This window comes from Lissotriton helveticus, chromosome 6 (genome assembly GCF_964261635.1).
Source record: "Lissotriton helveticus chromosome 6, aLisHel1.1, whole genome shotgun sequence".
In the NCBI taxonomy this organism is placed as follows: domain Eukaryota; kingdom Metazoa; phylum Chordata; class Amphibia; order Caudata; family Salamandridae; genus Lissotriton; species Lissotriton helveticus.
In genome coordinates, this window is record NC_136067.1 from 850,213,108 (window position 1) to 850,239,286 (window position 26,179).

The 26,179-nt window shown below is 47.8% G+C and overlaps 1 pseudogene; it reads left to right on the top strand.

Moving 5' to 3' along the window:
- The first annotated feature begins 18,606 nt into the window (after nt 1-18,606).
- LOC144762530 (nucleolar and spindle-associated protein 1-like) lies at nt 18,607-19,741 on the top strand (annotated as a pseudogene).
- Nucleotides 19,742-26,179: the final 6,438 nt, after the last annotated feature.

A 26,179-nucleotide genomic window follows, 5' to 3' on the forward strand; every position in this document is an offset into this window, starting at 1 on the left:
GCATGACACAGCGGCTGGAAGTTCAAGCTTGGCCCAAATGGGTAAGACAATTGACGATATATTGGATTTGATGACTATGTTTCAGAGACGCCTAGATGCTATGTCTGCAGTACAAGGGTCGGTCCCACCATTGGCGGTGGACGCGGTGAGCCAAGTATGGGCGCAGACACCGCCAGCGGGGCTCCCATACCCGGTTGGCAGCAGTGCCAATACCCGGGGATCATTGCCCGGCACGCAACAGGGTGCAGCCCCCATGGTTCCTCAAAGTATCGTCTCCGACAGCATGCCGAGCGTACCATTAGTACCCCAACAGATTGCCACTCCCAGTGTACCGCTAAGTGTCACTAGCATAGTCCCTCAAACGGGCATTCCGAATATCAATGAGTCTGCCACCCCGCCCATGCTGCCAGTTGCGGGTCAAGGGCAGTCGAGAGAGGGGGTCTCAGCTGGTACGAAGAAGGTCACGAGTGTGGGGGCGGGGTCAGGGGGGGCGGCTCCACTTCCATCGGGAGGGGCAACCACAGAAGCACCGGTAGGCATGGCGAAACCCGGCTCGAAGTTAAAAGGGGGGGGTTCCTTGGCCAGACAGGTACCTCAGGCTGCCAAAGAAGGTATATGGAGGAGGGAATATATCGACATATTAACTTTACTAATGCATGACAACGCGGGCGCAGACACCAGGAGGATGGGTAAGAAAGAGGAGGATAAGGTTAGATTCCAACGCTGGCCGGAGAAGACTATTGAAAATTGGACAGAGGCATTCAACATATTGGCAGCTATAATTGTACAGAAGGACCCAGCTCAGAGCGAGGCCCTGATGGAGTATTCTAACTCTATTCAGCAAGGGGCAAGGGAGTCTGGAGGGACGGGGTGGTTCTATTATGACCAAGAATTCAGGAAGTCAATGGCAAGTTGCCCAGATATGGGTTGGGATCACACCGACATACACCTATGGTTCAAACACATGTGTAGGACTGGGAATTCCAAAAGGGAGGCATTGCAGAAGGTACAAAACGAAGTGGAGCCCAAGAAATGGGAGCAGGAGCAAAGGTGGGAGCAGTATCCAAGGAGGTCCTTTCAACAGCCCTTTCGGGGCGGGCGGGGGAGGGGGCACGGAGGCGAACAAAGACGTTTTAACTCAGGAACATGTAGAATGTTCAATAATGGAGTATGTAATTGGGGGAGGGCTTGTAAGTTTGCCCATGAATGCAACAATTGTGGTGCACAACACGCAGCAATCGCCTGCACCAGCGTTCACAACACCCCTCCCGCCTCGTCCCAAGGAGCAGATAGCGCGCGTCAATAGGTTACAGGAACAGCACATAAGACAGACCAAGTATGACAACGAGAGAGCCTTATTTCCTTCACAAAGCAGAGAGCAATTAGACCACGTTACAGGCCCACTTTCCACAGGTAAGAGTGCGCAGATCAGAGAAGCAGGTCCCAACTCCCCCCCACAGCACAGAGTGCGGGCACAGCTCACCAAGGTCCACCCTTCTATAGAGGTACAGGTGTTAGGACAGATGAAAATGAGCAAGGGGTTTGGCGATAAGGTCATTACTGAAGCAGTCAAGGGGGCAGAGCATACCAAAGGTCCATCCCCCATTGCACTACAGAATATCCTACCATTGCTAAGAATGTATCCGCTAGTGGAAGAACGAATACTGTTGGTCGAGGGGTTGGTTGACGGCTTTAAAATTCCATACAAGGGCCCGCTGGGACCCAGGGACGCTTTGAACTTAAAATCGGCCAGGGACCTTCCACAGGTGGTCAGCGACAAGATCAGGAAAGAGGTTGACTTGGGGAGGGTGGCAGGTCCATTCCCCGCTCCCCCATTGAACAATTTCCTAATATCCCCACTAGGAGTTGTTCCGAAGAAGCAGCAAGGAGCTTACAGGTTGATTCACCACCTATCCTACCCGGAGGGCAACTCTGTGAATCATTGGTTGGAGGAAGGGTCATGTTCGGTCTCATACTGCTCGCTGGATATGGCCATTGATCTGATCAGAAGAACAGGCAGGGGAGCTTGGCTGGCAAAGGCTGACATCGAGTCGGCGTTCCGCCTCCTACCGGTCCACCCAGACAGTCAGCACTTGCTGGGTTTCAAGTGGGAAGGGGCTTTCTTCTACGACCGGTGCATGCCCATGGGCTGCGCGGTTTCATGCGCCTACTTCGAGACATTCAGTTCTTTTCTCCAATGGGCCCTCACGTACAGGCATGGGGTCCACCAGGTGACTCACTACCTCGACGACTTCCTCTTTTTTGGCAAAGAAGGTTCCGGGGAATGCGCAGAGGCTTTACAGGCCTTTGAAGGCATGATGGAACATTTAGGTGTCCCATTAGCGCCCGGAAAGACGGAAGGGCCCGCCCAGGTATTGACGTTCCTGGGCATTGAGCTTGACACACTGAAAGGAGAATCCAGACTCCCATTGGAGAAAGTGGATGACCTGAGGCAAGTCATTAAGGGAATGCTGGGCAAGGGTAGGACGACGCTCAAGGAGGTTCAGAAGCTGTTGGGGAAGCTGAACTTTGCAGCAAGGGTAATTCCGGCTGGCAAGGTATTCTCGCGCAGGCTGGCAAAGGCGACGGCCGGGGTGAGAAAGGGGCATCATTTCGTACGACTGGGCCCGGGTTTGCAAGCTGATCTGAGAATGTGGGATGAGTTCCTCATGAAATTCAATGGTACAGTGATATGGAGGGCGCCTTGGGAGAGTAGCCAGGGACTATGTCTATTTTCGGACGCATCAGGTCGCCTAGGCTTTGGAGTAATTTTCAGAGAGAGATGGTGTGCCATGAAGTGGCCCGATGCTTGGCGCAAAAAGGGAGTAACGACAAATATAACTGTCCTGGAACTATTCCCTATTGTGGCTGCTATGCATTTGTGGCCAGGCGAACTGGCCAACAAAAAGGTTGTTTTCTGGTCGGACAACTTAGCGGTGGTGCAAGCCATCAATGGCCTGAGTGCCAACTGCCCGCTAGTTCTGAGTCTGCTGAGGGAGTTGGTGAGGGCAGGTTTGGGAAGCAACATTGAATTCAGAGCTCGGCATGTTCAAGGTGTCAAGAATGTGGCAGCTGATGCTCTCTCTCGCTTTCAGCTGTCACGATTCCGGGAAGCATGGCCGCAGGCAGGGAAGGAGATGACGCCATTCCCGCCTATCCTATGGCGACTCCTTCAGTGGGGGAACGTTTGAAGAGGATGGGGCAACGCTCCCTGGCCCCGTCGACAATGAGAAGATATGCGGTGCAACGGACAACGTTCAGCGAGGTGATCCGGTCCCTGGGAGCATCGGCACTCAATACAGTAGAACAAGTAGAGACTTTTGTGGTGTGGGCAAGGGAGGCCGGCAAATCACACTCCTGGGTGTGCGGCCATTTGGCAGCGGTAAAGCATGATACTCTATTGAATGGCGGACTGGATCCCACATGTTCATTCCAGATCAGGGCAGCACTGAAGGGGTGGGCCAGGGACGAGGTGAAGTTTCCCGACAAAAGGTCCGGAATAGAATTCCCAGCCCTCCAACGCATGTTGGACGCAGTACCGGCCGTCACGAGTTCGAGCTTTGAGGCCCAGCTTTTCTCGACAGCCTTTTGCTTGGCATTCTTTGGGGCCTTTAGGGCCAGCGAACTGGTGGCTAAATCTAAAACTGACATATCAGGGAGGGCTTTAGCAATGATCGACGTCTGCGCCAGGGATCCCTTAGTGCTGTGGCTCCGAAAGTCCAAAACAGATCAGGCAGGGAAGGGGGTGTCAATCACCTTACATGCATTCGAGGACCCCAGGTACTGCCCGGTCTCCTTGGTTAGGGAGTACCTAAAAATAAGACCTTTGCTAGCAGGCACCTTTTTAATTCACGAAGACGGCACGCCATTGACCAAATTTCAGTTAGAGCGAGTGATGTCCTCAGTAATGGCTAGAGCAGGGTTGTCAGCCCCCAACACAGAGCAGAAATTTTCAAGCCACTCCTTTAGGATAGGGGCGGCCACCGCTGCTTACAGGGCTGGGTTGGGTGAGGAAGGGGTCAAGAGGGTGGGAAGGTGGTCATCCTCTTGCTACCGGCGTTATGTCCGCCTTTGAGTCCGGTGGCCACAGTTGGCCGCACTTTCAGGTGTAAGGGTAGCGGCGCAGTACAGTCACGAAGAGTTGGAAGTACAGCAATAGAGTAGTGTCAGAATCACCGACAATCTTGGATGAAGTGCACGTTTTTTAAATTGTAGATGTGAAAACAATGTTTGCAGTCAAGCATACGTTGAATTATAGATGTGAGACCAATGTTTTCAGTGCAGTTTGGAAGTAAGCAGTTAGAGTAATGTCAGCATCACCGACAAGCTTGCTGAAGTGCACGTTTTTAATTGTAGATGTGAAAACAAAGTTGCAGTCAAGTGTACCTTGAATTAGAGATGTGAGACCAATGTGTGCAGTGCAGTTAAACGTAGCATGGATAACCTGTGGAGGACAGTCTGTAGAGGTAATAAACTTGGTGTGCAGCTCAATCCATGATTAAAAGCAGGGATTACCAATGGGTTGCAATGGGGCGCAGTACAGTGTATGATCGTATGTGAAAGAAACTTGGAATACAGTGTCAAACTAATAAAAACAGGTAATACCAATGGTGTCTTTCCTTGCAGCTGATTGTCGCGTGTGGGTGATGGGCCATTCCTACGTTTCAAGGTTGGAGCAGTGGGCGAGGCTTAAGAGATGGGATCTGAACCTAGCGAGGACGCAAATTCTATGGCTGGGTTTCCCGGGAATGAGATGGGGCCAGCTGAAGGGCAGACTGCAGAAATATATGGCAGAACGGGGCGGTCCTCCCAGCATTCTGATTATCCATCTAGGGGGAAATGACTTGGTAAAGGTGGGGAGGAGAGCTTTATTGGAGGCCATGCAGAAAGATGTAACGACAATCACCAACGAAGTGGGAACCACGGAAGTTATTTGGTCTGAGATTGTGCCCCGCAGGGCCTGGAAGGGAGCACGATCGGGAGTGGCGATAAAGCAGGGCCGGAAGAGGGTCAACAGGTCAATGCAGAAATTCCTGGAAAAGAGGGGATTGGGTTGCATTAGACATGCGCTGATACAGGATAAGATTGAGGGGTATTTTGAAAGTGATGGAGTACATTTGTCGGGGTGGGGAATGGATGTTTTCCTACTGGACCTACTTGAAGCACTGTCGGCTGCAGGGTGTCGGTAGCTGGGTAGGTGGGGGGGCTCTGCCATCGACGGGGGCCTCTTTCAGAGCTGTGGCGGATTACAGGGCGATCTGGAAGCAGATGGACAGTAGGGGTACCTCTGCGGCAGAAGGATACAGTCTAAATACCTCTGCCCGGCACAGTAGGGTGCCCGAGCCAAGAACCTGGAGCCGAGGGGGTTCCAGCAGCGTCGGCGCCCCGTTAGTCCTTCGGGCGGTCGGGGGGCCTGAACCGACCGGGGGTGTGCCTCATCTTCCGCCCTGACAGGGGGGGCGGGAGTCTAACAAAATAAAGTGAATGTACTGCACCGTCTGAGCATCGACTCGCCGTGCAAGATGGCTCCTTGGGCATGCGGGTCAGCGAGAGGCTGCCGCTTTGGATCGCCTGTAAGATGACCCACCTACCAGTACCTGTGTTGTACTAAATAAACCTGCACCACTGCTTTCCCACTATTATGTCTCATGGTTTTCTTGGTATGTAAGTTTGCATGCAGGGCGAAGTAAGCCTGATGGTGTGGGCACTATGCCGCTGGCACCACGACACGGAGGGGAGTATGGGGGGACAGCGCCCTAGTACCACCCAGCTGGCGAGCGCAGCCAGCAGCGCGCCCTCGTTGCCGCCCCCCCCGGACAACAGCCAATAGGGAGGGCCCATTGTGGACGGGGGAGGGCGTTTCGCAGCTATATCCTGGCCAGCAGCGTGGCTCGGCCTTCTCTTCCGCGAGGCCGCTCTGCGCTGTAACCCACCCTGAACCCTGACCCAGCTGCAGAGCGGTTGGCACTGTTGGATATTGTAATGATCATGTTTTATGTTGCAGGCGGAGTCACAGGGCGATCTGGAAGCAGATGGACAGTAGGGGTACCTCTGCGGCAGAAGGATACAGTCTAAATACCTCTGCCCGGCACAGTAGGGTGCCCGAGCCAAGAACCTGGAGCCGAGGGGGTTCCAGCAGCGTCGGCGCCCCGTTAGTCCTTCGGGCGGTCGGGGGGCCTGAACCGACCGGGGGTGTGCCTCATCTTCCGCCCTGACAGGGGGGGCGGGAGTCTAACAAAATAAAGTGAATGTACTGCACCGTCTGAGCATCGACTCGCCGTGCAAGATGGCTCCTTGGGCATGCGGGTCAGCGAGAGGCTGCCGCTTTGGATCGCCTGTAAGATGACCCACCTACCAGTACCTGTGTTGTACTAAATAAACCTGCACCACTGCTTTCCCACTATTATGTCTCATGGTTTTCTTGGTATGTAAGTTTGCATGCAGGGCGAAGTAAGCCTGATGGTGTGGGCACTATGGAAAGACCAGAAATAAACAAGCCGTGAGCGTGCACGTCCCGAAACCGGAAGTTCGGGAGCGTCACGGCTGTCGCGCGGTGGCTGCAGAAGTTGGGAGGGGCGACTGAGGACGTCGATGGGTGAGTGGGGCTTAGTTGGGGGGGGCGGGTGTGTGTATGTGCGTGTCTGTGTGTGTGTTCAGGGGGGGCTGCATGCATGAATGAGAGAGGCGCTGTGTGAATGTGGGACAGACAGGAGATGTGCACGGCGCCGGGAGGCTGGGCATGCGCGTCCACGATGTTAAATCTGCGTGCCAAGCCCGGTTAGGTAAGAGAGGGGAGAGGGGGTTGCCTGTATGTGTCTGCCTGCGTCTGGGTGCCTGCGTGTGTGTGTGTGTGTGTAAGTAAGTGCGTGTGCGCGCGTGTGTGTGTGTGTGTCTGTGTGCATGCATACGCGTTAGGCTGACTTGCTGAGAGTATGGGAGGGAAGTGCACGGCGCGGGACGTGCGCGTTCGCGCACCCAAATCCGGCCGCTTTCAAGCTCGTAACACCCTCTTGTCCTTCCTCCCCCCGAGACAGACAACATTAGGTCTCCAGCTGGACACCTGCATCCTTTGGATGCAGTTTACCAGCTCGACCTAAAAACTGGTAAGCAGAGGCCTTCCTCCTCAAGAGACCTGTTAGTGAGCAACGCAAAGAGACCTCTTGGGTAGCAAAGAGCAGCCACACAAAGAGAATGATGAACAATATTGAATTGTTTTTTTTCTGCATTTGAAGAAAAAAAATAGGCCCAGAGAGCTAAAGTGCACTAGCCATGACCTCCTTCCCAAAGAAAGGACCATTTCAAGAAAATCAACCACAAACATTGTCTGGGTAACTCTGTGAGTTGGGTGGCCTCAATGCTTTAAATTCATGTTTGCCTTGAAGTCTCACTTAAGCTAACACTTATGATGTAATCACAACTGCTTTCTCTAGGGATTTCCTGCTGCAGATTAGCAAGTACGTGTGTTCATAACGATTTGAAAAATGATTGAGTAAATATCCCTGGGAGATTTACTGCTGACCTGATGACAACGTGGGAGGGGTTTATGGCTTTACGAGCAAAAAAACCATCATTGGGCAGTACTTTTCCTTCTCTTATCACTGGGATCCTTAACGTAACTTATTATTAGCAGTCTGCCAAAGCATGTCCAGAGAAAACAGGTGGTCCTTCCTACATGGATTGAATTAAATGTTTTTAGGTTTCCACATCACAATGCAGTGTACGATTGTTACATAGAGACAGCACAAACTATTCCTGGCCAACACGTGTATAAAAATAAAAATAAATCATGGCAGCTGGTTGCACTGATGTCAACACCATGGTTAAAAAATGTCACCTTGATAAGACTGGTCAATATTTGAGATGTGTAACTTTTGTAATGCTCCTTCTCGCCATAAGACAGTGGCATATGGCTCCAGTGCAATGTCTGGGATATTGACCTAAACGAAGAGGGAGCGAGCAGGAAACATTTTCAGGCATGGACAAGGAAGAAGAGTGCCCAGGGCCACATCTTCCAAAGTCCCCCAGCCCCCTCCCCCACCCCACCAATTATCTACCTCAACTTCACTCCAGTCCTCTGGCTATATCCACACCTGTTTCTCTCTACCTATCTATACCCCCCAGCTCTCTTCTTGTTCATCTATCTTCTTTTAGGCTGAGCCTACCAGACAGAGCAACCTGTCCGGTAGAAAAAGACCTATTGTCAGCTTACCAAAAACTTACGGGGGCTTAAAGGACACCCATTGCTCATCATTGGTTGGCTTTAATGTTGCTCTCATTTGCTTGCTTCTTATTCAACCGCTTGTCTTTTCTATCTTGTGTTTTCTCCTCCCTTGGAGCATACCCTCTTAACAATACACTTGATTGGGCTGACTTGCGTTCTTCCACTGCTCATATTAGAGGTACTATTTTTTTCTTTTTGTTTAAGCACTCCATTAGAGTAAATGTATTTTTCAGCTCTCTCCCTCTTTCCTGTGTCCTCCCTGTAATAATGAAGGAGACGTACACGTGTGTGAAGGGAAAGTGCTCTCTTTATTCCGGAGCGCCGGGGCTCTAACTCTGTTTCTAGCGGTCGGCGCCAAGCTCACAATATGGCCGCCTTCCGCTTCCTGTTTAGCCATATCCGGTTCCGTAGTCGGAACACTAGAGCGCTACCACATATCTCCCCCCTTTATGCAAAATAAACAATGTAACCAAAGTCTTACTTCCAGTCCATATCATAGTCCTTGAATCTCTCAGGTACCTTTACTCTTCTTCCTACTCGAGTCACCACTCTCTCTTCCTTTCTCTCTCCTCCTGTCGTCTTGTTCTCCATATGCTCTCTCGTTCCTTCTCCTTCTCTGTCCTTTGCCCTCTTCTCACTACCTTCTTCGCTTCTGCTCCTTTCCTCTGTTGTCTCTCTCTGCTCTCTTTCCTCACGTGCTGTTTGTCCCTCTTCACTATCGACTTTCTCTCCTTGCCTTCCTCTACTTTCGCTTTCTCCTTCCTCGAAGACATGCTCTGCTCCTTCTTCCGTCTCCTCTTCCCACTTCAGTATCTTGCTGCACTTCGCCATTCTGTCCATAGACCAAACCTTTCCGTCGCTCAATAGGGCTGACCGGGCATAGGGCTCCACAACCTTGAGGGGAGGTGAAAACTTGCTTTCCCCTTTCCTCTTCATGATGGCCAACTTCACCCTCACCCAATCACCCATGTCTAGTTCTGTCTCTCGAGTGTTTCGTCTTTTGTTGTAATGAGCAGTGTAGACTTCTTGTGCTTTCTCTAGATTCTTCCTGACCACCGCTGGTGACCACCTGCTCTGCACAACCAACTTCCTCCATGCTGTGTTGTCTTTGGTGAAGGCCTCCCTGCCCCTTAAGATCTTGAAGGGGCTGTAACCTGTGCACCCTGGTGTGATGCGGTAGGCCCAAATCATCTTCTCCAGCTCCTTCTCCCAGTCCAGACCATCCTCAATGGCTGCTTGTATTGTGCCCATTATCACCCGGTAAAAAACGCTCCACTTGACCATTGCCTGCGGGGTGATAGATTGGTGTGTGCTTCACTTCGATGCCATTTCTGTTGGTAAAGGCGATCCACTTCGCTGACGTAAATTGGGGGCCATTGTCACAGGTGATGATCTTTGGGATGCCTTCCCTGACAAACGTGGCACGCAAGAAACGTATTACCGCTTCAGTATCTGCATGTTCCAAGACTTCTAATTCTGGCCATTTTGAGTACTTATCGATGATTACTACCGCATACTTCTGCGTTCCCTCCTTATCCAGAACTGGGCCCATTATGTCCACCGATATCATCTCCCAAGGGCCATCCGGGATTGGGAATCTTCCCAAGGGCGGTCTCAACATGCTCTGAGACTTGTCTGACTTCGCACACGACTCGCATGTGCGCACATGCCGTTCCACTTGCACATCGATGGCTGGCCACCAGTACGCTTGCCTGGCGAGGGCTTTCGTCTTCGTGATTCCCTGGTGCCCTTCATGTAGTAAGGACAACAGACGATCTAGAATGTTCTGTGGCGGGACTACCTTGTCCCCACGGAGTAGAAACACTGGATTTTCTGCCAACGACAGCTCCTCCCTGACCTCCCAGTATCTCTTCAGTTCTTCCTTCAAGTGCCGTTTTTCTGGCCATCCATGGACAACGTACCCTTTCACAGCTTCTAAGTCTGTGTCTTCCTTGTAGGCCTTTTCCCAGTCCTGGGCGCTTATCACTTCTTCTGTGTCCTGGATGGTGGCCACCACGTAGCCTTCCCATTCTTGCCTCTCTTCGCTCTTCGCCTCGTCCATGGCTGCTGCCCTACTCAGGAAGTCAGCAACTTTGTTCTGTGGCCCTGGAATGTGCTCCATCTCATAGACGTAGTCCAATAGCCGGAGGGTCATCTTGGCGATTCTGGGTGTTGCGTGATCATGTCCACTAGATGTTAGGACACGAACCAGGGGCTTGTGGTCTGTTTTCACTAGGAACTTGGCTCCCCACAAGTATTGCCTGAATTTCTCCACCGCCCAGACCACTGCCAGCATTTCTTTCTCCACCACGCTGAACTTCTCTTCGTTGGGGGCCAGCGAGCGGGAGGCGAAACTGATAGTTGACATCTCCCCGGATTCAGCCTTCTGCATCAGTACTGCCCCTAGGCCGCGGTCACTGGCGTCAGTGGTGAGAATGGACTCTGCGCTTGGGTCGAATCCTTTGAGGGGAATGGCCGTGCCCATTTCTTGCTTGAGTGCCTCGAACTCCATTTGCTCCTCTTTTCCCCACTGGAATCTATTCCTTTCCTTGAGCAATTGTCGAATAAAGTGTGTTTTCGTTGCAAAGTGTGGGATAAACTTGCTGTAATACTCGGCCATTCCTAGGAATGACCGAACATCTTCCTTCTTTCCTGGAGTGGGTGCCTCCATAATGGCTTTCATGTTGGTCTCCTTGGGGGTTATGCCTTGTCCACTCACTTCATGGCCCAGGTACGTGACAGATTGGACTCCCAAGTTGCATTTGGACCATCCGGCAGTCAGCCCGTTGTCTTGCAGTCTCTGCAACACTTTGTGGAGCTTCACGTTGTGTTCTTGCCTCGACTTCCCCATTACAAGAATGTCATCCTGAAAGAATAGGACATCTTTCAAGTCTTTTAAGAGTTTGTGCATTATCTTCTGGAAGACTGCCGCGGCTGAAGCTAGGCCAAAGGGCATCCTCACGAACTCGTAGCACCCGAATGGCGTGATGAATGACGTGAGGTGGCTGCATGATGGATGAAGCTTCACTTGATGATAGGCCGACGACAAGTCCACCGTGGAGAACCATTTGACATCCTTTGTCTTCGCCAGCATCTCATTGATGCGTGGCAGAGGAAATTTGTCTATGACAATGTTCTTGTTTAATTCTCTGAGGTCTACGCAGAGACTTACCTTGCCGTTGGGCTTTTGGGCTACAACCAGGGGAGATAACCACTCCGCGCTTTCAATCGCTCTGATGACACCTTCTCTTTCCAGCCTGTCCAGTTCTGTTTGCACTGCCTCTCTGCTGCGGAACGGGATATTCCTCACTTTGTGCACCACCGGCACCGCTCCCTCTTTAAGCTTGATGAGGTGTGTGTATTTGCCCAGTTCACCAATCTGCCCGTTGAATACTTTGGGATACGCCGTCTGCCACAACTTCACATCTTCCTTGATCTCCATATCCATGAGTAGGATTTTCTCAATACCTCCCGGGTTGAGCTGGATCCCCAATGCTCCTTGGTCTTTCCAACTCAGGACGGATGGGCCTCTCTCTGCAACATACAGCTTGCAATTTGCATGACGCCCTCTGAATTCAAACATGAGTGGACAGTATCCCAACATGGGAATCTTTTGTCCTGTGTATGTGACTGGTCTCACATCCATGGGTAGGAGGGTTTCTTTGATTCTTGACGCAAAGTTGTCTTCCCAAACTTGTTTTTGAACGATGGATATAGGCGCCCCACTGTCTGCGATCATCTCCAGGGGTATCCCCCCTATGTGCATGTCGAGCCGGGGTCTATCTGAGTTGGAGCCATCCATTTCTAGAATCTGGACATCAATGTACAGGAATTCCTCTTCTTCCACCGTGTCTTCCTGATCACTGGACTCTTCCCGCTGTTCTTGGTCCACTAAACGTACCATGGCGTTCTTGGGTTTCCTGCGACATACCTTTTCGTAGTGTCCAAAGATGTTGCAGTAGGAGCACTTAGCTCTGAAGGCGGGGCACGCCTTGTCGTTGCCCAGGTGGGCATTGCTACCACATCTGTAACACTGGGTTTTTCCTCCTTTATGGGACTTGCTGTCCACCTGTGGTCTGGTGGTGAAATCAGCTCTACCTCCACCTTGGTTCCTCCGTGTCTCATTCGGCTTCCAACGGTCATTTCTACTTGGCGCCATCACTTTGCATACGGTTTGCGACTCCTGGACGTCTCTCTTCGCCGCCTGAGCACACCTCCTTGATAACTCGGCCTTCTTGACCATCGCCCAGATTTCTTTGAGAGGAGCGTCGCCATTCACCCACAACTTTTCTTGTATGTGAGAACTGGAAGTGTGCATGATAATCTGGTCTCTTATTAGTTCATCATGCAGTCCCCCGAATTTGCACGTGAGGGCTAACTTCCGCAACGCCACGACGTACTCATCTACTGTCTCGCCGCTTTTCTGCTTCCTCTGAAAGAAGTTGAAACTGTCGATGGCGACGCACACTACCGGTCTGTAATGCGCGTCTAGGTCGGCGATGGCATGATCAAACACCTCAGTGTCCGCTGCGCCTCTCTCACCTTTCACAATGGTGTCATATATCCTGAGCCCTTCTGGGCCTAAGTTATGGAGTAAGATCTTCTTCTTTCTTTTGCTTGTAAACGGGGTGTCCCCCTCTTCTTCCAGTGCCTCCAGATAGTTAAGGAAGTACCTCTTCCAGTCTTCCCATTTCCTTTCTGGTTCGCCACTTTTTGTTAAGAATGGTACCAGTTGGGTGAGGGACGTGCTCTGGGCAGCCATCTTTGGCGCGTTCCTTCTGGTTCCTGCTGAAACGACTGTCCGTCTGGTCGGACTCCCTGGGGCGTCCTGCCCCCCTTCGTCTTCCTCTCTGTTCTCTTCGTCGCTCTCCTCCCCTCGTCTACTCTTAGTGGCGTCAGATGATGCCTGTGGGCTGCCTCCTGTCCCTGGGTGCGATGAGCCTGGTGTTTCCGCCAGTGTGTGCTGCTCTGCCAGGGTGCCTGGACAGTAACGAGAGACCACTGTGGTCTACTGTGCTGGGTACCTCTGTCCTGTTTAGCCATATCCGGTTCCGTAGTCGGAACACTAGAGCGCTACCACACTCCCCTAACGGCATCCTTTTGTTCTGTGTTTCTTGTATACTTCTCTCCTATACCCTGCACTATGTGTTGTTCCCTTCCACCTGTGCTTCTCCCTTGGCTTTCTGCATTACTTTTACTCTTGTGTGATGCATGTTCTCGTCCGCGTTTTCCCCCTGCACTCTGTGTCCTTCTGCCTTAGCCCCTCTTCATCATGTACTTCTTTTCCCCCTCACATTTCTCCCTCCCCACCCCCTGTGTTTTTCTTTTCCTTGCATGCTGTTTTTCCCCTTCTCTTCTGCCCTCCCCACCTGCTTTTCCTTGGCACCTCCGCGTCCTGAAGTCCTTAAGAAACGGGTGACTTCGTCATTCCCCTCACACACGCATTTGTACCCACCTTTTTCCTATTTTTATTTTGCTAATGCTGCACAGCAAAGGGAACATGCATTTTACTTCCACCCTTAAACTGTACAGCACCACGAAAAACCATAAAATACATTGGCAAAGCTGATAAGACCAACAGGGGAAATCTATTGGCTTTGCCAATGTTTGTACTATCTCATCTATCTCTTGCCCTATCAATTCTGACTCTCTACTTTGCCTATTCCTCCTTATATCTATGTCTACTACCTTTCCCTCTAACATACTCCCACCTCTCTCTGTCGACCTTGCCTCTTTCTACCTCTGCACTTTGTAGCTCACCTCCATCTAAATCAGCTTTATCTCAACATCCCTATATCATCTTGTTTTATCAAATAATATCAAACCACTAAATCACAGCTCAGCTGCAGATCAGAGAATGCCAGTTGTGAATCTGGTTTTATTTCATGATTACGCTTATCTTTTTATTAAAGCTGCAATTTCAAGCTGTATGTGCATAACTCTTATTTTACTATTATGCACTGGTCCATGAAACATCCACTGAGTTATCTTTATTTTGTCTGACTACAACGGTGGGAACAAACCGAGCAGACACAGAATACCACATAAAATGTAACAAAATAAAATAATCTAGATACAAATGGTCCTTGGTAGTGCTTGTTTAAGCTTTATGTGACACTATTTATCTGGTGTACACTGAACAGATTGAGGTTTCAGCTGTTTGTGTGGCCTTATTTCTGAATCGTTGACATCTAATTTAGTGTTGGTTGGCATCTTGTGAGTTTGAAACAGCTGAACATGGGTAATAAATTCAAAGTCGTTCCAAACATGTCATGCCAAGGGCCCCCAGGATTCTTAGGGTGGCTCTGGCAAGAGAGAGCAGTTTACAAAAAGTGCATGCTAGTGTTTTTTTTTGTATTCACGATTTGACCAAAAAAGTTGGGTATGGACATGTGGATGGTAGTGGGCATGTGTGTGTTTATAGGCATATTATGCTTTCACTGCTAGGATTTCTATGCATTTACAAGCACTTTATGACGTATTTATACTTCCTCACAGGTTTTTATCTCACACGATAAGGACTTCTTACTCATTATTGTCCTACTCTTGCTGCAGCTCTTCTGGTGTCACTGCTACCTGCTTTCCTACCACGAGTTCAAGGGAAGGGAGCAACCTACTATTGCCAACTCTGATTTATATTGGTGAGCGCTAGTTCCCTCTATAGGTATAGAGGCACCTGATTGTAGGCCCTTCTTAACAGCATCATAGGCTCCAGGTCAAAGCAGTGCACTGGGCCCTGCCTACACACCACTCACAGGAATACAAATGTTAAAAGGAAAATGAGTGTTAAATACTGGTCTGCATTAGGCCCCCATGCTCGTGGGGCCCCTGGGCATCTACCCAGCGTGCCTATCTGTGAAGACGGCACTGCCTGATTGTACATCTGTTATTCAGCCACCAAACAGACAAATATATGGGTAAATGACATTAAAATTGCACAGTTTGCCCCCTTTTTCTTCAAAGTTTGCTACAAGGTGCACAATTGCAACCACTTGTGAAGAGGCTCAGGTTGCTTGGCTCCATAAGAGTGCTGAAAATGTTTGAATAGCGCTTCAGAAATATATGTAAAACAATTATAGCTTTTCTCCATTTATTTCACCAATATTTCCAAATGTTGCTATAGGGAGAAGCCAAGCTTGCTTGCTTCACTTGCATTCTCTATTTTGTTTGTGGCAGCAGAGTACATCCCACGATTCTGAACGTTTTATTAACCACCACTGGTCCTCTTAAATGAGCCAAACCAAGCTGAAATTGAGTAGCTGAAGTCCAGGGCATCTGCAATCATCAAACTATAGATAGGAGATGAATCCTTGGATCATAGAGCTCCCAGACTCAACACTAATGACGTAAACACCAATAACCTCATGCAGATCCCCGTTACACATCCCTCTCTCACAAACCACACCTGAAATGCATGTTACTCAACTGTAGAGCAGCTGTGAAACATGCCACAGACCTGGCCAACCTCAACCTTGCTCAGGAACTTGACCTCCTTAACCTCACCGAAACTTGGCTCACCGACTCCTCAGGTCCCATCCTTGACCTTCTAGTCCTTCCAAGCTACATTATCAGACTTGATCGAGTCAAGAGAACGGGAGGTGGCATAGCCTGTATCTACCTCAATTCTTTCTCAGCTAAACAGTCCCGTCAGCAAATCTCTCTGCTTGTGAATACTTATACATTGACATCACTAGCAAACATAGACCCTTATGCAACCTACACATCTTCTACCACCCGCCAGGAGACAACCTTCTCCTTATTGAACAAACTATGGAAACCATCTCTTCCAACCAGGGCCGACACTGCCCCTAAATCTTCCTTGGTGATTTCAATCTCCATTGGAAGGACCCGCATGACTAGGCGGTTAACAGTCTCAAAAACGTCCTAACTGACCTCGGACTAACTCAATTCTGCAACAGTCCTGCTCACAACCTTGGCTCAACCCTCAATCTAATCATCTCCAATCGCAACTCCATTCAGCTCGAATCTATTCTACCCTGTGACTGGTCAGACACTATATAATCTTTCGTATCCTAGAAAGCTGGAGCTCCAAAAGAGGAAAACCACTAAAACAAAAACATTGGAAAAGAACGCTCCAAAACACAAACATAAACAAGCTCATATCTCACTGCAGTATCGCCCTACCCCAGCCTGCAAACATGCCAGACGTTCACGACCTCACTGAGCACTACAACAACTAAACACTGACAGACGCAGCCTGAGATTAGCAGAACACGCTTGGAGATCCGCTCCATCCATTGGTCTACTAAAAACCCTAAGGCTAAAAAGGAGTAGATACAACAAACTCATCAGAGCTGCGAAAGCAACTTTCTTCAAATCCAAACTTGACAAAGCCAAAGATCGCCCGAAAAAGGTGTTAGAGTTAATTAGGTCATAATTCAATAACACTCCTCTCCAATCTTCTCTCTTCTCCTGCCCTCAGCCAAACTGCAATGCCGTTACTGATTTCTTCCTTGAAAAGGCAAGTAAGATCGAACCAGATCTAAAGTCTGCCCTGATCGAGCTCACACCCATCAATGACACTGCCATCTTCAGCATACTCTTGACCCTGAAACCTTCAAATCATTTCAATGATCCCCTCCCCCACAAATTATTTAAAGAAATGATAGGATCATTAGTCCTGCTCTGGTCCAAGATCATCAATGCTTCTCTTCATCAAGGGAGATCCCTGACTGTCTGAAGGCGGGCCTAGTTCTCCCTATTCTCAAAAAACCCACGGCGGACCATGAAGACCTGAATAACTATCGACCAATCACAAACATCCCTAAACTAGCAAAACTCCTTGAGAAATGTGTACATGAACAACTGCACAACACATTGAGCAATTCCAACTTCTCGACCAATTCCAATCAGGTTTCCGTCCCGGCCACAGCACTGAAACAGCCATCACTCATAGAGTGGACGACCCTCTCACTGTGCTTGAGCAGAATTAATCCTGCCAATTTATACTTCTTGATCTCTCATCTGCATTTGACACAGTCAAACACGACAAACTACTTAATCTTTTGGAATGTAGGATGGGGCTATCTGGCAATGTGCTAAAATGGTTTGCCTCTTTCCTCAACAACAGAACGCAGAGAATCAAATCCAATCAAACTCTATCCAACTCCAGTCCCTGCATTCTGGGTGTCCCTCAAGGGGCCTCGCTCTCCCCCACGCTCTTCAACCTTTTCATTGAACCACTTATGGTAATCCTCAAAGCATCCAACATCCAATACCACATGTATGCGGATGACACCCCACTGTACATGAAACTCACTTCCCCTGAAGATATCAAGTCACTCAATGAAACCTTGCACAAAACCCTTAATTGGCTAACCTTCAACCACCTCAAACTAAACACCCTTAAAACTGAATTCCTCCTCATCTCTCCCACTAGGCAAACCCCCCTGTTGAGAAATATCTAATAAACCTCACTGCTCTCAATCGCACAGCAACCATCATTGATTCCACGAAATCATTGGGAATTGTGCTAGATAAGAACCTAAACATGCAAAATCACATCAGAGCATCTACCAAAGGAGCAAACTTCCAACTTAGCTTACTAAGAAAACTCAAACTCTACCTTCCCCAAGATGACTTTAAATCTGCGGTGCAAGCACTAGTCATCTAAAGACTAGAATACGGCAGTGCTACGCTATGCGGACTTCCGAAACTCAGCTTAGCCCCCCTCAGAGCATCTCTGAATGCCGTGACTAGGCTCATCACTGGCTCCAAGAAAACGAACCACATCTCTCCGGACCTCAAATCGCTTCACTGGCTTCCATTTGAATCAAGGATCCAGCTAAAAATTGAATGTATGACCCATAGTGCACTGCACTTCAACACTCCTCTTTACCTAACAAATAAGCTAAAACTATTGGGTGGCTCCCAGCCCTCTAGGAGCACCAGAACATTGCTGCTCAAGCCGAAGAAATTTAAAAAGATGAAAACTTACAAGTGTACATTCTCTGGTATTGCTCCGAGAATCTGGAACTCCCTACCTTTGGAAACAAGATTGATCCCCTCAACATTTACCTTCAAGAAGGAAGTGAAAACTCTACTGATGAACACTGCACTGAACTAGATGCTTTTCTCCTTTAGTTCCCTCCCTTGTTTAGCCGACTAATCTGCCACCAGACATTTGATACAACCTTAGTGTCTCCAGCTATTATGTCATTTTATACCTGATGTATATTGCTCTACTTTTCTCTCACAGCTATCTACCTATGTCTTCCGCACCCCGTATGTAAAGCGCTGTGATACCCGCTTGGGTCATGTTCGCGCTATACAAAACGTTGAAAATAAATAAATAAATAACTAATACATCTGGCCATATCGGCTGTGCGCCGCGGTTCTGATTTGTTTGGCAACTGCCGAAAGATATGGAGATGGAGATGCCCAAGGTGCAAGAGCTGGACTCTCTCAAGTATTCGGATTTGCTGAGACTGGCAAAGACGGTCGGGCTGAAGGCGAATCTCAAGGCTGATAAACTGCTGCAGTCTCTCAAACAACATTTTTTACATGAACCAAAGGGAGAACAGCTTGAGCTGGATGCTGAAAGCAGCCAGTCTTCTATCATGCTTACGGATGAGGACAAGTTGAACAGCAGCCAAGTAAAGGAGCATGTCACGGTGGCCCATATCACAAACCGTCGTAGAGGACGAAAGGCAGAAGAAATCGATAGGCATCTGAAGGTGAAAGTCAATGTTAACACAGTGATTACCAATGAAGTTAAACCCTCTGCAGAGCAACAAAAAGCTTTTTGTGAAGACAAGGAAAACTCGTTGGACGTCACCTGAAATTGGGGAGTTCTGGGACAAAGCCCACAACACCAAACTTTAAGAAATTGCATGAAGCACATTTTAAGACAATGGAATCAATTGACACATTTGTAGAGAGAAACAAGAAGCGTCTCAAGGCTCTTAGCAATTCAAATCAAGTTATAAAGTCAACCCATGCTGCTAGAAAGGAAAAACCCAGAGGCTAAGATTAAGAATTCTGGCAAACCTGAAATACCAAAATGCACAGAAGATTTTAAAGCTGGCTAAGGCACTGAAGACACAGTCACTCAATCAGTAAACGAAAAGCCAACAGACGGTAACTTGGTAAATAGTCTCCTAGTAAAAATGTTCCATGTTATGAGAGGCATCTATCGAGACCTGCTGATTCTCAATTGAAAGCCAAAACCCGAAATCTAAAGAAATTGGAAGCATATCATTTTGAGAAGATGTCCATGATGGATAAGTACTTGGACCGTAAGAAGGAACGTCTTAATGCCATTACCAACTCCATCCAAGACGTCAAGATGTTGGCAGATAAGAAAACTGTTCTTAAACAAGGTGGCAAGAAATTATCTGTCAGCAATTTAAATAAAAGTGGAAACAGTGTGACACTTTTGAGCCCAGTGCCTCCAAGGAACAGACATTCTATTATTGGGACCTCAGCCAGCCAAGACGCTCTACACTCATCTCAGTAAATCTTGCAAATTTGAGCCTTTTAACTGAGAAACTATTTTAAGCGAACAAGGGAACCCACGAGTAACCAAGGAGCAGGGGTATTGGTTTTTAAAGCAACAGAGGTCCTTGACAATTTTATGTAAGAACTTGAATTGATATAGGCCACAATCTGCACTATGATGATAAGGTGTCCAGCTGGACCCTGTTTATTAATCAATGCACAATAGAAAGGAGATTTCAAAGCACACAAATTTACAGTGGGACGCAATCCTGCATCCAGTACACAAAACAATAAAACATGACAAACAATATTTACAAAAGTGTATCTCAGGCAAAGTTAGAAAACTAGTGAGACGCTAATGAAGTAGCAGAATCAATCTAGCTGTGCTCATGTAGTACAACACAGTTGGGTCACACGATGGAGAGCTAGTGCATAACTACATCAACTGTCGACGGCGTTTCGATCCCATTAAAAATGAAGCATCATCATCAGGATTGACAATGTTTGCCTGAATTATAAGCCTGCAAAGGAACAGGGAGACAAGGAACATAAGGAACATTTGTTTAAAACCTCTCCTAGAACAACGACTCTGACCAGATTTACAGACCATGCTTATAGTGAATAACTGCCATACGTGAGTGTGCAGAACGTGTGTTGTGACAGGCACACACTCACAGTCAAGGAATTAAAAATGGTGAAATTTTGATGAAATATCTGTGGTGGGAGGTGGGGATCACTGGTGTGACTATTGAGGAGGAAGGTAATATGGTGACAATGGCTAGCCACTACTCTAGAGGGAGAAGGGAGAGTTCAAGGTAACATGGGTACCTGGACAATTGTACAACACAGACCTAGTTGTCCAAGGCGTCTGGTGTCGGGCGTTCCAAGCTACGGGGTGGTTCTGTGAAATAGAAGGGACAGAGTGAGAACTAAGCAACTCTGGTGCGTCGGGAGCACAAGTACTAGAATCGACGTACATACCTATGCCTAAGTTGCAGGCACAAGGGACAGGCATCCAGAGGTTTAGCCGAACATCGTGGTGTCGGGCAAATTACGTGAGTGCCGAGGGTCGTGGATGGCCCAGGATCAAAAAAGGGGGGATCGACGCTGTGGTCGTATCTGAGGAGGAAATAAGGCTCCAGTTAATGGTGCCAAAAACCGCTGCTGGTTCCCGTGGGTTATATGACTGAAGGGTAGACATACCTGCAATTCCTGTGGTGGGGTACCGTATTCAATGACCGGGAACCGCTCTTAGGAATTAGTGTCTGAACCTAATAAGACAGTGAAAAGGAAACGCTGTGGGGCTGGCCTGGGAATTATCATAATGCGCAATAACCGAAGCTGGTATGGTGACTCACCTAATAGTCCAGATCAAGGGTCCATGCGGGGCAGGATCGCGCTGGTCAGAGGAACAGTTTCATAGCGGAAAGCCGGTGTTTATAAGTTGGTCTCAGCGCTACCGGGGGCGGAAGTGCCGGCGTGATGGCTATAGTGGCCATATTGCGAGGGGAGGAAGAATTCCCTTGGAATTAGGTCGGCCATCTTAGAATGGTGTAAGTGATTATACACGTCCAAGGTAGTGAAAGAAATAGAAGGGATCGGTGCAGTGTATACTCCAAGGGTAAGGATAAAAGGAAGGGAGGAGAAAAGAACCGAAATAGGAATTCCGAATTCTGTGCTACTAACCGTGATAAAAGACCAGTTAAGTTAAAAACAATTGGTGCAGTGAGCATGCGAGTGACTTTTTACAATTGGCAGCTGTAATGTTAGACAGACATGGGTTTACAGAAGGATGAGCCACCGGTTTACAAGAGTGAGGTCCAGTCCTCATTACGATTAAGTCCACTTCTTATACTGTCCAGAAGTATAATCATTTTCAGTTCCTCTCTGTTGAGTAGGCGCGCCATGTCGCCTTCACGCGGAGGCAGTCTCAATGATTTCAAGACAGTCCATTTCAAGTCATCCTCGGTATGTCCCTTTTCCATAAACTGGTCAACCAAGGGGGCATTTGCAGTCTTACCACGGATTCTGCTGCGGTGCTAGCATATTCTTGTCTTGACTTTTTGCACGGTTTGACCAACATACAACAAATGACAAGGACATTCAATCAAGTAAAACACATCACTAGTATTGCAGTTAGTAAAGGTTTTGCTTTGAAACGTAATGTTGTTAAATGTGAAGGGTTTACCTTTCATAGTCAGGTCACACACAGTACATGACCCACATTTGGCGTGTCCTATGAGAGGTGCTTGATTCCAAAGGGAATCTATTGTTGTGCGTGGGGGTGGGCTAGGTAGTGCAGCCCTCACCAGATGGTCCTTCAAGTTAGAACTTTTCTTAAAGGCAAAGACTGGACGGTCAATTTGTAGTGCCCCAGCATTCAATATGGGCCAATGTCGTATTATGCATTTTCTCAAGGCATTAGAGACAGGTGAGAAGGTGGTTACACAGGCTATTTTGTTACTAGTTTGTTTTTGTTTTGGGTATAGGAGAGCTTCCCGTGGGCAGTACCATGCCCTTTTAACTGCTCTGCTATTAGTAACAAAATAGCCTTCTCACCTGTCTCTAATGCCTTGAGAAAATGCATAATACGACATTTGCCCATATTGAATGCTGTGGATTTGGGATGTTGTTCTGCCCCAGGCTTTCATAAATAGATTCACAGCCTTGCGTCATGCATGTACCACTTGACGTGGTGCAAAGGTGATGCACGGCTCTCATACATAACCTCCTTTGACTGTAAGCATAATCTGCCTGCATTGGCTCTAAGATTCACTTGATTTAAGCAGAATTCTCGACCACAATTGATCCATTTAAAATTTCCCAGGTTATGATATAGCATAATAGGAAAATACACAACTTTTTTTAAACAGCTCATTGTAGGAGATAGTCCAAATACCTAAGTCATAAGGTTGCTCAGTACTCTATGGGCCTGATTTGAAATGCCATTTGCGTACATGTGGAATAGTAAAGCCAAGCATACATCTACAGTGTAGATGTAATGAGAATTCACAAAGGCCCTTTATGTTACTACAAGCAGCTGAAGACTGACTTCCATGTGAGGAGTCACGGTGTATAGAGAGGCTGACAGAGGTGACGCCTCAACTGTGACGAATGTGTAAATATAGGGAGATGCTCCTGCTCCCACACCAATTCTAGAGAATCAATAGATTAAAATCGGAACTACTGCAGACAATTTGCAGATACCTGTACATTATTTTTAATCTTGACCAGAAAATTCATGAATAAAAGTTGTTGGGGATATTCCTGAGCCAGTTTTAAACACATTTAGTTAAGGTTCTGCACATTAATATCCCTTTGACTTTTATGTTTGTATTGTCTCCCCTTCCCTTATGGTCCATAGTCCAGGCGTTGGTCTGCGCAGAGATGTTGTTAGCAAGCCCAGTGATGAAGCATGCCACTACTAGTAGGCTTTTCTTTCCTCCTATTCCTTTTTATGTGTGTAAGGTTGAATGATTAGGAGGATGGTTTAGGAGAGGTATCAAAGGCAAACCAATCCCAGAGCTTGTATCAGGTACTAAGATACATTACCAGTTAAATGCAGCGGACAATCACCTTTCCAGAGTCACTTCAGTGCACACAATGGGGACTTCCATCGCATAGCTCATTTCACCCATTTGGGGGACCATTTGCTGCAGGTCGCACTCCAGCTACACAGACAGACAGCTCACCATTATTACTGGCACTCAATATGCAAGCCGGCGGTGTCGGGGGCTGCTTCATTAACATAGGCTCTGGCTTTCCTAGTGCAACACACGACAGCATAATTTTCCCCCAGTTGCCTCATCAACTGTTTGCTGTGGTCACCAGGAGCCGCATGCTACAATATTGTCTGGTAATCATACACAGGGACTGCATGTGCATGAGGGGCATGACTTCACAGCAATTGGCGTTACAACTTTCCCTACATGACCCCTGAGGAACGTGGTCAATGCGTACATGAGTGAGATGTAAAGAGCTGTGATGGTACTCTATGAATCCTTGACTTTTTTGCATTGTGTGTACTCCATCTCCTCATCTCCTACAGGCATCCAAACACTGTGTCTCAACAAAAGTATAAAAGAGCCCTGACACAGGGCATCCTGGAGAAGGCATGTGGCATCCTCAAGTCATGCTTTAAATGTCTGGCTTCATTGGGAGTAGATGGCACTTTACTCGCCTCTCCTGTTGCATATTGCACAGTTTCAGCCAGCAATAGGCCAAACAGTAACACAATACCTGGCACTACAGCGCCCACACAGCCCCACCAACGTGCAAACTACAGAAAGGTCAAGGTCTGCATGTGCACGATCAACTTGTGATTTCCCACCTCAGCTAAGCCAGTTGTCTGGGTGATGACTCACTCACAGTGAAAGGACAGTGTTGAGTCAATGATAAAAGGTGGATTTTATCTCTGTTCACACTAAACATCCAGAGACACCACAGTCGAATACACTATACACAGTCATATGAACACATAACACAAATCAGTGGATGTTATGCACACAGTATTATTTAGGGCTGGGCCACAGGAATAATTTGACTTCATGGGTGTGCCATCCTCCAGATCAATTATAGATTTACCGAACTTGCTACATAATCCTTCATGTGCAGCTCAGTTTGGGAATGTTGTTTTCCACTGAATGGATCACAAGTTACCAGAACACAAGCACCGCGTATGGTGCTGAGCAGTGGCGAACGCTTTGCCAAGACTGACTGCTCACCTATTAGTAACTGATTTAAAGTAATTAAAACATTTGCCCACACATTACATCAACATGAAGCAAAATATGTTCCCTCGATTGCTGGGTGCGTATTAATACATCCACTGTGTATATACATACACATACTCACCTTAAAAACCTGATCTTGGTAAACTTATAAAATATGCAAAGTACTTTTTTCTGACTAGAATCACTGGGGACGTCACTATGCAGCGAGGGCGGTTGTACACCTCTCTCGCCTTTCTGTCATCTGTTTCAACATATTTTTTTTTCAGGTCCCACCCAGCATATGCATACACAACACAGACGTATTGTAGTTTCCAATAGCATGTACCCAGAAATTAAAGGAGCTTAAATGCCACTCCAATAATACATGTTATTACCGAGCGAAACTGTACCCAGTGTATGAGCGTCAGAGTGTGAATATAACAGTGGCACCTGCTGGCACCCATCCCTATGAACCGCTGGTTACCATAGATATTTTTAAGAAAGCTGCCTCACTAGCTAACAAGTTCTTGTCTTTCACACAGTTTTCTCCTCTATACCTTACTGCCGCGCAATTCTGACAGTTTCATACAGCGCATGGCAGCGCACATGCGCTGGGGAAGGGTGCCGCTGGCGACAAAGACCCCGGTTCACATTCCTGTCAGAATCAAAGCACCGGATGGCCTTCGGCTTCCACCTACATGATAGGAACTGCGTTTTTACATCCGTCATTATAAGCCATTTTGATTGTAACTAAGCTAAAGGACTCTGTTCAATGCGCTGTTGGTTCCTACCTATGTTTACAGTATATAAATACTGGCACATCACGCAGACACATCACACGAAGGGGGGGGGGGGTTCTCTTTTCAAAGTCACAGACGAGATCATCCAAGAATAGGGGAAGCAAGGCACTGCCTTACGCAAAGAATGATGTATTTAACCCTGATCTCTTGACTGAGGGTGAATGTTTTGATTTGTTCTGCATTCCGTCCATCAATTGTGTGACTTTTGCTTAAGAGCGCCGGGTATGCACAGAGGTAGGTCCTGGGCTCACTGTGCCACTGGATTCAAGCTATCCTGGCTTGGCAGTTCGGGCTGGATTGTTCCCATTGGGCGCAGGGTCAAGACTGATTTGCATACGGCCAGGTCTGAACTGGGGTGGCATGGTGAGCATAATGGTGATGGATTTAACCCAGATCTCTTGACTGGGGGTCTATGTTTTGATTAGTTCTGCATTCCGTCCATGAATTGTGCGTCTTTTGTTTACACAAACTGGGAACGGCAAACAACTGCCAGTCTTTCTGCTATTTTTTCTCCACCCATATTCAGTTTCCCACATCTGCCTCTATACTTAACTAATGATGAATTAAATTGAAGTTTATTTTCATAAGTTAATTAAAACCATTGCATGACAATCACACATGTAAACCCTTGCTTAAATCTTCAATTACATTAAAAAGAAACCAATTGCTCTGGGGACCATTTAAAAGAAAATGTTTGTATAAAATATTACAATTGACCCTTACATTTAGATTTGTTTATAAGTGGTGATGCAAGTTAAATTTCATGCAAGAAAATGCCCATTGTTTTCAGTTCGACCCCAGTGAATACGTCACCAGTTTATGTCTCGTGAATTCTCCATGCTCCTTTCCTGTCCTTTTGGCAGCGTGTATTTGACCCATGGACCTAACTCTCTGTTAAAGTGCACATGCTTTATGCTTTTATGTCCCGTGAAATCTCCGTTCTTCCTCCCTTGTCCATTAGCAGCGAGTATTTGGGCCAAAGTCCT